Here is a 15,010-nt window from a genome sequence, read left to right as displayed (position 1 = left end):
TCCCTTGCTGTCTCGCAAATGCTAGAGCCACATCCTCCTCCTCCTCTTTCTTGAATCGACCTTCCTTGCGACTACTCCTTGCCTTGGTCATCCTCCTGATCTCTTCCTGGCGAAGAGCTGGCCACATCTCCTCCCAACCGAGAAGAGTAGCCCTGCCCAAAGTACTTTGAACAAATGTCTCCCATTCCTTGGAGACTGCATTCAGGGCAATCCTGACCATAAATTCTGGATTCGGTGTAGACCCCACGGAAGTAAGCTGGTCGCGAATCTCCTGCAACCGGAGAAGGAATGGATCTATCTGCTCTCCCTTCTGCATTTGATATGACCGCAACTGATTCTTCAATAGCATCTTTCGTTGCACGGAGTAGCCCTGGTATAAGGTGGTCAGGGTGTCCCACATCTCCTTTGCTGTGTTCTTCTCAGCAATATGTGGTATGACATGATCTTTGATCCCGTCTAGGATCATGCACTTCGCCCTTGCCATTGCATCTCATACTTCTCTTTCTCAGCTGGGTCAACTGGGATAGCCACGGTTTTGAAGGCAAAGTCCTTGATGCGATGTCGATCCAAAACTGCGAGGGTCCTGGCCTTCTAGATGACAAAGTTGGAAGCCCCGTCCAACCTGTCCTGATCCCTTAGTTCGTTCACTGCCATTTCAGCTCCTCTTCTGGAATCCCTCTGAGTCTTGACTCCCCTCCTGGAAAACTCCCTCTAAGTCCTGATTTCCCTTCTAGAAATCCTCTGGCCAACTGTCGAGTCGCTCCTCTCCAATCCTCCTTGGAACTGCAACTCGGATCTGGATTCCTTAGCTAGAAATCCGTCGAGGTAGTGATTCCCTCTACCTTGGTCCCGCCTTCTTAGACACTGTTTTGCTTCGATAGAAACAACGCCCCACCATCTCCTCAAATCACAATCTGCCCACAGGTCCCCAAGCCTCGACAACTGAAGAAACTGAGCCTTTCAGGCTCTGTGCAATCTCAGCAAAGGTTGAATCTACACCACCTGGCCATAGCGTCGTTCCTTCCTGGCTGAGAAAGACAACAAGGCACTGCGTAGGTCTGATATGCCCCTCTCTGCCTCTGCGCTGATTGTACTCCTCACTCAAAATGATGATGTAGACTCTGCGTCCCTTCCTCTCTTGGTGCTTCTGCTTTGGAACAACGCTGTCTCTCGGGACAACTGCTACTGCTGCAAATTTCAGATTTCTGTTGGTGCCTTCAGTCCTCCTGTGATCTGTAATCCTTTGATACCATGTTGAAATTTCTAAGTCTGACACTTTAGAAATCCCTACTGCATTATTTGGTTTATTATCTCCTACTTGTTCTTTCCATTAACAAGTTATTTATAAATATAAATACCGAAATAAACACAAATGCAACCTTAACACATATACAGATCAACAATTGAAATAACTGAGACAATCACGCAAGGAACACCGTTATTTTTGGACAAATGTCCCCGATAAAACCCAATGTGGGAAACCGATACAGCAGATATGAGGGTTTAATCATTTTGCAGTTTCTGAATACAACTAGTGTGTCAGAAATGGCTCACCCTTCAAAGAATTTCCTTGGCAAAAGTACCTCTCCTCGGAGATAGATATTTCGGCTGATTAGCAACCGGATGATTGATCCCACAGTAACTTCGACAGTTGCTTAGCTCGACAGCGAAAGCTGATCCAAGCTTCTCTTTGGAACTGCATCACCCTCCAGGGAGTGCGTTACACTTTTCTGCTCTGCGTCTGCCTCTCAGCTCCCAGTCTGCTGCATGAAAATCCCTCAGCACTGCCTCTTCAGCGCAGCGTCAACTCTGCTAGCCTCTGCGTAACCTCTACTGCCTCTGCGTCAGCGTCTTGGCATTCTGCGTTAGCCTCTTGGGTCTCTGCGTCTTCTGCGCTGGCCCCTCAGCCTCTGCGTCAGTCCTGGCTGCCTCTGCGTCAGCCTTCCAAGGCTCTGCGTTGTCTCTCCGACACTTTCTCTGCCTCTCTGATATGTATTCTCGGCCTTCTACCGAACTGCCCCTCGCTGCAACAGATCACTAACTCAATTTCTCAGCAAACCCTGCCCCAGAAAATCGAATTCTTGATCAACTTGGTGTGTCTCCAACTGACCCTCAAGCCTCCTCTTATACTTTTCCTGTTGACGATTCAACGACTGAGATTAAGTCCCTAATCAACAACTAAGATTCGATCTGGCTTGATTCTCGTCATGTAGAACTTTCTCACCCATTTTATATTTTTTTTTTCTACATAAGACTATAACTATTATATTAACAGGGTAACGGTAAATTTACATCATGACCGAGGTCAAGAACTCTGCTCCTGTAGGAGGCAGAACTGTCCAAAACAAACATATTTGTAAACTGTCTAATTTTGTGTCCCTCGCAGGGGATCGATCTCTGATACATAAGACAGTGCAAAAACTCAAAAAAACTAAGGAATACCAAAGATCCCAGAACCTAGTCGCCTTACAGTCGTGCCCAGTGGTGAAGGGCATTCTGCCAAAAAAAGAAGCGTGGGTGGACTTGCTATTCATCAAGGGGCTCTTCTATGATGCGACACCAGCCCATGTCTGGTAATTCCTCTGTCTGAGTCGCGTTCTGAGCAACGGGATCCGGATCAACCATCATCGCTTCCTGTGCTCTGCCCGCTTGTTCATTTGTTTCCTGCTGAGGGGCATTTTCCGCAGCCAACTGAAATGATGAAGAGGGATCCGGGATTGCCCTTGAATTCCCTGACTGTATCCTTATATCTTCTGCTTGGCTTTCTTCCTGAAAAACCACTGTAAAATAGGCAGTGATCCTGGGTCTGTTCAGAGCGCTGTCAAAGGTAAAGATGGCGGAGCCAGTAGTAGGGATGGGTCCGGGCCGAGAGCTAGTGGTGCGAGATCTTCCTCTTCTGCTGCGTGTTGAAGGCCTGTGCCTCCCTGACAATTCGCTGGAAGACGATTCAGTTGGAGCCCTCCTCGGCTGCCCCCTGCGGCTGCCCATCCTTGGTCTCAGACGAGGCATCTTGCTATTGACGACGGCCCAGGTCCAGGATTGCAGCTCCAGAGTACTAACCAATTGTTGGCAGCAACTTTGCCTTCTTGTCGAGCCTCCTTTGCTGAGCTTGGACCCTTCCTTTTGGTGTGCCGAATCTGGATCAGAAAAATCCCTGCTTGTATACGAAACCAATGACCAGACAAAGAGATGAGTTACCGAGATATGTAAATGTAAAGACCAGTTTGAAACACCTAAAAGATACCCGGGTAGGAGAAAAAATAGCTTCGCAGGGATGGCCAAGCCCATCAACACCAGAACCCGTTTCCCCTCATGCTCCCTGGAATTCGTTGCGAGACCGGAGGTAAGCGGGAAGAGCAACAAAGCCAATGAAGTTTCCGTCTCCCCAGGCCCTCCTTTGGCTTTAACATTCCTTGCCATTTCTCGGGAGGCTCCTCCCATAACTGCTACATTGATGGCTCGTGCTCTCTACTGCATGCTGGTGCGTGCGAAGCTGATCTCCTTCACTGCAAATCTGGTGTGCAAGCTGAACCAGTGGCCTTGCAATCCCAAATAACCTTTCAACCGCTTATGCCATGCGCCAGATGCCGTAACCTCTTCACGTTCCTCGTACTAGTCAGGCAAGTGGCATTCTGCCTTGCCCAGCCCCTGTTCCGCCATCTTAATTCTCACCGCAGGCACCCGCATCCGGGGCTCACCCATTTTATATTAATACACAGTAATATTTTAATTTTCCTAAGTTTAGACTTAGGAACCCCATTAAAAATATTAATTATTTTAATATCTCTCCATCTGGGTGGAATTTCCCCAAACGATTTCTAGGTCTTGGAGATCTCATATACCTAGCCTCTCCACCAATTTTCATGGCTAGAGCACATCCGATGCTACCACAAATCAACATATATGGCTTGGCATTTTCTTCTTGCTGGTCCCTTTTTTTGTTATTATGGTGTTGGAGAGTAGAAGGAGGGTTGATCATGATGAAGAGGATGAAGAAGTGGGTTATAGTGGATTTGATGAAAACCCTGGAGAGGAGTACCTTGGTGAGGAGGAAGGGAGTGGAGATGATGAGGGAACAAAATTAAACAAGACCAAACCCCATTGTGGAAATATGTTTCTAGGCTTGAAGCAGAGAAAGGGGGTGGAACCACTAAATTTACATGCCCCCATTGCTAAAACACTTACACAGGTTCATACACCTGTGCTAGAAGGCACTTCTGTGGGAAAAGGCCACGCGATCGAGGTAAACAAATAGGAATCAAAGTTTGTGTAAGTCTGTCAACAACACAAAGAGCCAAATACATAAGGGAAGTGGACGAAGCTCAATACAGATCTAAAAAATCAAAGGGTTTCTTTGAACATAGCTCGCAATCACATGCACAAAGAGCTCCATCAACATCCTCTCGTGGCAATGGATATGGAGGCACAATAACACACATCTCTTTAAGACGTAGAACCATATCATATTTCCTTGACGAAGGGTGTAGGAATGATGTGGATTCAAAAATTTCTCGGTTTCTCTATGCACGTGGGATACCATTCAATGTTCTTCGCTCACCTTATTGGCATGAAATGGTTTTTGCCATAAATGGATCCCCCAAAGGATACAAGAGCCTTGGGTATGACAAGGCCAGAACCGTTGGACTTGATCATGAAAAAGAAAAAATAGCACATTCTTCGAGTAAAATGACAAATTCTTGGAATGAACATGCAGAGTCCATTGTATCTGATGGATGGACAAATGTAAAAGGCAAGCCATTGATAAGTGTTCTTGTTGTGTCTGTTAGTGGTGCCATCTTCCTTTCAGCATATGATTACTCAAACAAGTTCATGCCTGGCATCAACATTGCAGAACTGTTACTTGAAACAATTAAACGTATTGGGCCATACAATGTCATCCAAGTCATCACTGATAATGCTGCTAATTGTAAGGCATCGGGAGCAATTATTGAGGATAAATACCCCAACATATCTTGGTCAGGGTGTTTGGTTCACACAATGAACCTTTTGATGCATGATATTATTAAGAACAAAAACCAACAATACAAATGGATTGGTGATTTGTACAAGAGAGACAAAAAAATGATAAAATTTATTACAAATCATACCAATACCCATGGGATTTTCCGCAATCACTCAAGATTGGAGTTGTTGAAGATTGTGAAGGCTAGATTTGCTTGCTATTACCTCACCTTCAGGCGCCTTTTGAAGGTAAGAAAGTCATTGGCTAGTATGGTATCAAGTCAACACTGGCAGGTATTAAAAGAGAAGGCTCCAAATGCACTTGACAAGCAAGGTTTCGAACAGGTGGAGGAGACTTCTCTTGATGGTTTGTTTTGGGCACGTGTGAGGGAAGTATTGCAAATATAGATAAACCAGTGATTGGGGAGGTGTATGAGCAGATGGATAGCATGTTGGGGCAAATAAAAGATATTGTTCAGGAAAATGATCCCAATTTGTATACAATGGTTCACAATTGTGTGTGTGCATGGTGGAATAAATTTAATGTTCCACTACGTGCCTTGGCATATATCCTTATGCCAAAATCTTGGTTGGGCCAACCTGCACCTGGGGGTGGTGTTAGGATCAAACCCCATACAGATCCATAGGTATCTAAAGGATATATGGAAACATTAGACAAGTTGGTACCTAACAAGGAGGAGTGTGCTAATCTGCGTCTTGAATTAGGGAGATACTTCAGTTGCACTGGTTTGTTTGGTTCTTTGCATGCAATGGAAGATAGAGACAAATTTGAGAGCACGCTCTCACATGGTGGGAAGCATATGGCGGCATGGGACTTTTGCCAAAATTGGCAAAAAAAGTTCTCTCACTGGTTGTAAATACTTCTTCTGCAGAGAGGTGTTGGAGCACCTACAACTTCATACATAATGTGAGAAGAAACAAACTCAATGAAAACCGGGCAAAAAGCTTGGTTTATGTGCACTACAACTTGAGGTTGTTGAGTCATTATTGTGATCGGGCTTATGAGGATCCAACATATAAAATTTGGGACAACAACCCAGAGGACGATAATTTGGAGGATGGCACTATACATCTTGAAGAATTGGAAGCAAAACTTTTGAGAGATGATGATGAAGAAACAACAACCATGCCACCCCCACCATCCAGTAGCAGTGCCAGTGCTCGAGTTCCAACTATTGTTCCTTTGCTGCCGTCGCCTCCATCTACATCCTCATGTGGAGGGCATGTGCCTTCTGGTTATGGTCATGTGACTATGCGGGAGGAGACTCCTAGAAGACCACCACAACCTGCTCAGAAATTAGACATTTCTCGTGGCAAGAGGCCCAAGAATTAGCAATAGATAATAGATTTACTTGTCTTTTCTAGTTTCTAGTAGTTTTTATAATTGTTGACTCTTTCATATTTATTATGATATTTTTTGTCAACAATATATGACAATTTAAGTTTGAAGTTTGAAGTTGGCTATTATGAATATAATTCATAACAAGTAATTAGATAAAATAAATATAAATATTAATTAGGTTAAATAGTCATTAAATTAAGTGAAAAGGCATGTCTAAAAGGTATATAAATGCGGGTCCTCATTGTAAACAATTATCACATATACATTTAAATTATTATTTACAAATACCTGTGTGTATTTTTACATTCAAGTTTCCAAGCTATCAGTTTTCTTGCTTCAACCATAGTTTTTATGCTTTAGTGGTATCAGAGCCATGGCGCACAATATAATGATGCAAGTCTTCGAACGTTGTTTGCCGCACAATGTGCCATTACGTTCATGTCCTGATTGCGTCGAGCAGTTTTGTATTCAAGAAGCATTTCAGTGATTAGAAAAATCAATTGCAGAAGTTAAAGCATGGCGAAAGGAAATCAATAATAATGAAGATACTAGCGACAGTGAAGAAACAAAAAAAAATCAAGATGATGGTCCAAATAAAGTTGATGTTGAAAGTGAAGGAGAAGAGGAGCACTCTAATTCTAATAAATCTGAAATGACCACATTACAATCATCTGAAAATTCCAATTTACATGCAAGTAGTTGTAACACTCACACCACTGATGACGACTGTAACAATCACAATTCCACATAGAATAAAAATGAAAGAAAAAAACCAGTACTTGACTATGACTCTTAGATGGACAAGGATCCATCACCAAACGAACATGAAGACAAAGCGAACACTATATTAAATACAGAGTCTTCTCAAAGTCACACAATCTTGATGCTAAATGTCAAAAGAGCGATGTATGGAAGGCAAGATAAAGAGTCAACTCTGTCAAATGAGAATGCAAGGAATGCTAAGGCTTTGCAGAATGTTGAAGAAGAGCGGGATAGAATGGTCAGAGAAGCACATAATTGTACCATCGAGGCACAAAATAAGACAAGAAAGATAAACCCATCTGTGTCATTCGGTGAGCATCGCAAAACATCCATTCATAGTCCTTACAGAAAAAAGGAAATGGAACTGGAAGGAGGTTGGACAATTGAAACCTTTCGCCTGCAGCTGGATGGTGATGCGACTGAACCAATTTCACCTGTTAGAGGAGAAAATGCAGGCAACACAGATTTAGCCTCTGCTGATGGAGCTTTTATTATCCAACATGAAGAGGGAGAAGGAAGAAGTCCCAGTATTGAAATGGTGGTTACTACTGATTCAGATTCAACTATTGGAGTTGAGAGTTACCATACAGCTTCAACTATTGGAGATTTTGTTTTCCAAGATACAGATCATCACTCGGAATATGAGAATAGGAACAACAATGAGAACAGTAATATTATGTCCTCAATTTCAGTGAGAAGGCACTGTCAAGATCTTCCTACTGTGTCAAAATTAATGCAACTCTATAAAGAATTAGTGATGAAGAAAATAAAATCAGTGTCGCTGCCAGTCGGGCAGTTCTGGGGAATAGTGCACAGCAACAATGTATTCGTTGCTACCACGCTGGGTGCCCCTCACTATGCGATCATGGGGGGGACAATTTGCAAATCAATTCAAGTGCTAGGTAGGGAACTCCTGACACCCTCCGTCATCATTCCTTGCACTGCCAATCGAAAGTCAAGGTCCCTTTTCTCCGACGTCGAGAAAGAAACTAGTCGTGACCTATCACACGAGTGTCGCGTTCATTGGCGTCGTGGAGGTCTAAATTCGTTCAGACATACATTGGGGGAGGATCCCCGGATGGTTCGTGATGCGTCTGTCATCGTGCTGCGAAGTCCGTCAAAACCTGCCGCAATTAGAAAAATTGCCGCCCCACCATTGGCCTCCTGTAAAACGTTGTGACGCCAATACACTGGTTGTTGTTCTGATTGTTGACGAGCCAGCCCACATAAAACACTTGGCGTCTATGACGTGTGAGAAAATTATGCTCGTACCAGAAGCTGCAGCAGTTGGTATGCGGTTGGTAAAGGTAGATACAATGGGAACGCCATTGTTGCCATCGGTCGCATCACCTGCAACCATGGTTCACCGCCTTGTGCCCAGCCACACGCTGCATTCTGCTTCATTGTTTTCACATTGTTTGTCGATCCTGGTTGTCGACGCTTCTTACCAACAGTCCAAAGAAACCCTCGTACCCGTGTATCCCTGCGTTTGTCAACACGGTGTCCGTCGGTCAGTGCAATTGTTTTGTATAAATTGTATATTCTAGACTTCACTTCTGTATGCGAGGGCTTGTTCGACCCCATGTCTCATATTTATTTGCTACGAATGTCTTCAAGTGGAGACCAATTGTTTTGGATTGGACTAAGTGACGTAAATCTCATGGTTCCAGGTCTATGGTACGAAAGCTTAGGGGAAGTCGAGAATAAGTTCGTCGTTGTCGTCTGACACCCCCGTTCACTGTCAACGTCTGCAATTTATATTCAGTTCGGTCGATCCGTTGTGTTCCCTGGTCAACTATATCCGTTGGTTCAATAACTATAACTATCCGATAGTTGGTTTGACCATTAAAAAGCACAATAAACCTAGAAAAGGGAAGAGAAAGAATGAAGGCGAGGAAGAAGAGCAAATCTATTCTAAGAAGGAGCTAAATGAGTTAATAAAAAAGAAAAAAAATAGACTAATGAAAATAAAATAAAATTTAGGCTTGTTAAAAAAAAAATTAAAAAAAATCCAAGGAAATAGTACTGATAAGCTACATGACGAATCGATGACCAGATTGTATACATCGAGAAGACAGACACTAAGTGAAGAAAATTGCTAGCAATATAGCTTTGAGGACAAAGCTTCTGAAGGAAGGGGCTATGTTATGAATATAATTCATAACAAGTAATTAAATAAAATAAATATAAATATTAAATAACTAAATATTAATTAGGTTAAATAGTCATTAAATTAAGTGAAAAGGCATGTCTAAAAGAAATGCCCATTCACGAAAGGACACTTGCTTAGTTATATAAATGCAGGTCCTCATTGTAAACAATTAGCACATATACATTTTATATATAATAAATTATTATTTACAAATCCCTGTGTGTATTTTTTACATTCAAGTTTCCAAGCTATCATTTTTCTTGCTTCAGCCATAGTTTTTATGCTTCATTGGCAATTATAACTCATTGGTAATGAATTATGAATATGATGCTTCGTGAAATTTGAAAGTTGTTTCACTTCATTTCATTTTATAACATTTCATTTCATGGTAGATATTCTTTGTTGTAATGGTTACACTTAGCTTACAAGTACAACTTTTGTGATCAATGATGATAAATGTTATATATTGAAGTTTGAAAGCTTGAAACTCTAAGATTGATGAATCATGAGACATAATGTGTTTTATGTTACTAACTGTGGATATGGTTGATGAAGATTATAATTTCTAGATTATTGATGTTATATGGTTCAATGTATGTTTTTATGCTTTTTATATCTAATTCATCATTCTACATGCTTTTATTGACATATATCCATCAAAATATAAAAAAAATATATTATATAAAAATTCGCTCCCCGATTCGCTCCTGGACTGGGAGCTTCTGAAAATGTCGCTGCTGCTGCCGCTCCCCGTTTTTTTCCCCTGCTTCTAAGTAACTTTGGTTGGGTGCACACACCTTTTCATATCCCTTAAAGAGTTCCTGACAACACTAGTGACATGATGGATTGACAGGGAAGCAAGCAAATTTCATGAGTTGTCATGGCGTGCGTTGGGCATACATGGGATTGTAGGGTGATTAGCCTACTATGGCAGGAGTTGGTAGGAGGAGGTGGCATCAGTAAGTCATCAAATAGGGCATTGTATGGAGACGGTACTCTCTCACTGGTATATTGGACACAGGGGCTACTAAGGATAGGCTTAGTAGTGTCATTGACATTAGCATGTGAGGAGTTAGGCTGCTCAGGTCTATCTGGGTAGAAGATATAGCTCACGTTGTGCAGGGCTTACTAGCAAAGTGGTGGATGTGTTGGCACACGTAGGATGGCATATGATACAGGGTGGTACGACAGTAGGCAATGGTACCTAGGGGTGCATAGAGACTTGCTGCAGAGTCCATTGTTATGCAGAGGGATGCGACCTGATGCATATAGACCCAATTTTAGATCCTAACATCTAATGTTGTATAGGGGTATGTAGTGATGTGCAACAGTATGCAGTGGAGCGCGAAGGTGTGCAATGGTGTGTAGTTGTGTGCGGGGTTGCACTGTTGTGTAGGAGGAGCGGTTCACATCATAGTGCATTACCTCATAGAGTGATAGACACATCGATACAAGGGGGATACCAGTTGATCCAGGATGATGCAACAAGATGTAGCAGGGTTCAACTGTGCACAAAGATATGTGACTGGGTGCAGTTGTATGCCAGGGGACACTAGGATACAAGGTTATATGCAGTAGTGTGCAGGGCTGCACTGCAGTCTGAGGGAGTGCTATTAGTAGGGAGAGTCCTTGACGAGGATGTTAGGCATGCCATTGGGATGGACATACCCAGTTTGGGAGAGCGGATCGGTCACGGGATGAGCCTAGAGCGTCCACACAGGTTCTTGATCATAACCATTGGAACCCACACATCTTCCACTCGTTGGCACCACGTGCAATTGAGGGGAGCCTTGTTGTGTTCAATCCAGACCCATAGTGTGGATAACAGGACTTGGGGGATTTGCCTAAGACAACACTATGAGATTTAGTGCCTCAGGGGCATGATAAATATTCTCTAGGTGAGGAGCAGGGTTAGTGTGTGAGTTGATAGCCTCAGGCTAGGGGATGGGGTGATCCTCTATAGGGGTGGCATACTGTTCATCACCAAGCCTACACCTAGGGCGCTGGTCACGGAGGAGACATGTGCTGCTCTTTCCACAAGGCATGTCGGGATCTTGCATGAGTAGAGGATACCATGTATGATTGAGGCAGTTTTCCAATGGGTGTCCAGGCTCCAGACATTGTATTGGCACATTATTGAGAGGGTGGATGGCAGACTTAGTGGTGATGGTTGGCAGGAGTAGGATGGATCCACATACACTGAGTTGATTGCGAGTATCAAATACCCATCTATTGGCTGCATTCAGGGGGTAGCTATTTGGCACATGTGGTTTCTAATGGTCATTAGTACTACATAGTGGCAGAAACAGGGCAGTTTAGCATGCATTAGATTAGTTCATGATATATGGAGCCTATATATTGATTGCATGCAGGGACTAGAGACGAGGCACAAATGGATTCCAACAATTGTCAAAGCTATGCTGCAACAGGTCTAGCTATGGGATTTGGGGATTTAGTTGGTTGATAGATCACTCTGTCTCTTGATGAGGGGAGTAATGGCAGAGAGTGATCTATCTCACTCTTGGGTTGATACACGGGGGTTCGCGGAGGCCTTCATCGTATGGCGAGGTAGGATTTCCTTGTTGCTACACATGTTCGAAGTTAGCTTTGGATGGGAAGGCTTTGTCATCTTGGAGATGTCTGTGGAGGATGTATTTGGCCTTTATCAGTATTTCACCATCAGGTTCCAAGAGAGGAGGATATGGTATGCGCACGATGGGAAGTCAGATGCAATCAGAGTGGCTCAACTTCAACATGGTGGCATCTTTTTTAGATTAGCATGGGACCCTAGTATTGAGGGATTCATTTATGACAGGATGGTGTACGGATTCAGGGTGAATCAATGGCACATTTGGGACCCCGATATTGTTTGAAGTGATAGTTTCGACGAACAGATAGTGGAGGCACTTGTTTAGGCATTGCTTGAGGATAAGCAATTTTTGGCAGGAAGGACTGTAATATCCCCAATTTTGTGAGCTTGGGAATTTTTCTCAATTTTGGTAAAATATTAATTAAAAGTGGCAAATATTATTTTGGAGAAAGGTGACAAGTATTATTTTATTGGATATTGACGACAAATTTCCGAAGGTCTTGACTCGGCATTAGGCAGGATGGCTTTGGAATTAGGTTCATTAGGCAGTGGCAATTAGGCTCATGAGGCAGTGTTCCAGTCTATGATGAATCTCCTTCCAGTGGTAATTAGGCAGGCCAGTGTAATTAGGTTCATGAGCCCTTCTAGTAGGACCCTTACCTTCTAGATTAGGACAGTTACCTAAAAGAATCAACATAGAATCACGTCTGTATGCCGAAGGTGTTTATTCGGACCTTGTCGTTCAGTTGGGTAATCTCGTTAGGGGGGTTTACCGCTGCTCAGGGCTGTTTACCTTTTCAATAAAATCCCTTGACCTTCTATCCCTTACCTTATAGCTACGATTATCACAGTGACTAGGACCCTTACCTTCCTTATAGGCGGTAAACCAGTCGGTTCATGAGGCAGTGGTAAAGTCTATCATCCCCTCCTATAGGCCACTGTAACCCATTAAAAGCCCGAAGGAGAATACATGACTGATGATAAGCCCTGATTATAAGCCCTGCCCTGATGATGATGAGAAGGCCCTACATTAAGGCCACTGAAGGGGAATACCTAGATACGAGAATCTCAGCAAGCCCGAACCACGTTAGCCTTAGCTTTGTTAGCCTTCTGAATGTCTTTCCTTGGCCCAGAGACTTCACTTATATGTCTTTTATTGGTCCATAGACTTCGGTAACTATGCCTTCCTTTAGAATAGGAGGGGAGTTGCCTGGAAATCGAACCCAGAGTACTGCTATTGGGGTGGGACAGTAAGAGAGCAGCTATGGAGGAGAGACGCCATTAGAGATAAGAGGAGAGACGGTTTGCTGGTAACCCTTCAAGAGAAATCAAAGTATGTATTTCCTTGCCCTCAGAAGCGCAAGCCCCTCCGGGACCTTAGCTTGTAATTTTGCTAGTTCTCTTTTATACGTTTGGCATTGGAAACTGATAATGACTGTTGTTATTTTTTTAAAAAGGAATGAATAACATTTCATTATAATGACTGGAAATGGGCCAGGTCCTTACAAAGTTTAGACTTGTTCTATTTGCTTCTTCCCTCTCCTTACATTGAGTATGGACCTTCTTGCTACCCCTATTATTTACATATATTCTATTGGGAAAACTACAACTATTTATTCTCCAATAAACTCCTGCATATTCTATACAATGATATTGCATAAATGGAGTCTATTAAAACAAACACAATCAGCTACTGCCAGACTCGGCATCATCACCCGCAGGCTCACCCACAAACTTGTTCAGTTCCTCCATTTCAATCTCTTCTTCTTCCTGAACCCTTGCAGCAGCAACAACATCCTCGTCTTCTTATAGAGCCCTCGCAACAGCCTCCTCGACATTATCAGCATTGATGGCCAATGAATTTCCAACCCTGAACACTTCCTTTAAAACTCCAACTGTGCTATCTGCACCTTGATTTCAATATTATCAACCTTCTGCTAGGCGCTCAAAACATGCATGCACAGGCCTTCCATGGTTTTCAACATTAGTTCCCAGTCTTTACCCAACTTAGATAATTGGGCATAAATGACTGCCATGTTTTCGTTCAATTCTTTGACAATTTCCTTAACCACTTGCTTGCAATAGCCCTCCACCAGGGTCTCAACTCTTACATGCCCCGCGCCATGGCCAGACCTCGAGCTTCCAGGACCAACTCCTCTCCCACAACAATTTCTCGCAGATGACATTTTAGTAGCAAGACGCTTCTGCACGATGAAGATGTTGTGGTTAATTGACCAGAGCTAGCTGATGTATATAATGACCTGATCCATCCCGACATTCCTCCTGAGCCTGTCTTTCATAAATGCGAAACAGTGCAAAGTCTTGTCAATTCCTATTCCTTCCATGTTTTCCACCGTCCGGAACTAGAATCGAGCAGTGATGGTTCCTTCATCCCCAAGGGAATTAGTTATATTGCAATTTCGGCGAGAAAACGATGCTCATCGCCCACCTGTCCACATACATAAATAGCCGTCCGACGATGCCATAGCTGTGAATTAACTCACCAACTATTGACCTTGTATCCAAGGTACAACGAAGGTAGCTCGGGGGACTATTCTTCTTAGCTACCATTGCATTGAGACGCCTTGGAGAGTTGGCCTCCTTAACTGCTTCCTTAATGCTCTAACGACCAGTGCCCCCAGTATACAACGCCGTCCAGAAGCCTTCGATTAGGGGATGGGACATGATGTAATATGATGGTTTATGCAAATTCGACCGATTCCTAATATAACTCCCACGTTAGCCTGACTGTCCGCTAGATGGTTGTTGGCGCGCAACACGTGGAACAAGTGAACTTTCTCAATTTTTTTTAACATGTATGTGATCCTTACCACGATTGAGGAAGTTTCCTCTTCTAGGTGAGTGACATTCTCAAGAAGCTTAATACATTTTTGGATGATTAGCTTGGAATCACCCACTATATTCAAAGTTTTGAAACCTTTATCCAAGCATATTTTCACTCCTTGCCAAAGTGCAAGAGCCTTGGCCTGATTGTTGGTTGTAACACCAAGTCCCCGTGCATATTTTACTTATGTATTTTCTTCGAGGTTGATTATTACCCCTCCCGCTCCAGCCTCCCCATCGTTGTTATTTTTTTACAACTCATTGGTGACTATATTCTGGCTTTGGGGCACCACAATTACAAGAATTCGCCATCAAAGTTCTAAGTCAACCCTGCAGC

The 15,010-nt window shown here is 43.1% G+C and overlaps 1 protein-coding gene across 2 annotated transcripts in view; it reads left to right on the top strand.

The window, feature by feature from the left end:
- The window catches only part of LOC149186349 (S-adenosyl-L-methionine-dependent methyltransferases superfamily protein), a 242,152-nt gene that overhangs the window by 112,568 nt on the left and 114,574 nt on the right, over positions 1–15,010 (top strand). The window lies entirely within an intron of this gene.

Source organism: Pinus tabuliformis, chromosome 3_1 (assembly GCF_031772625.1).
Source record: "Pinus tabuliformis cultivar Carrire ecotype Pingquan chromosome 3_1, CPIR1, whole genome shotgun sequence".
Lineage (NCBI taxonomy): Eukaryota > Viridiplantae > Streptophyta > Pinopsida > Pinales > Pinaceae > Pinus > Pinus tabuliformis.
This window is presented reverse-complemented; position numbering and strand designations above follow the sequence as displayed.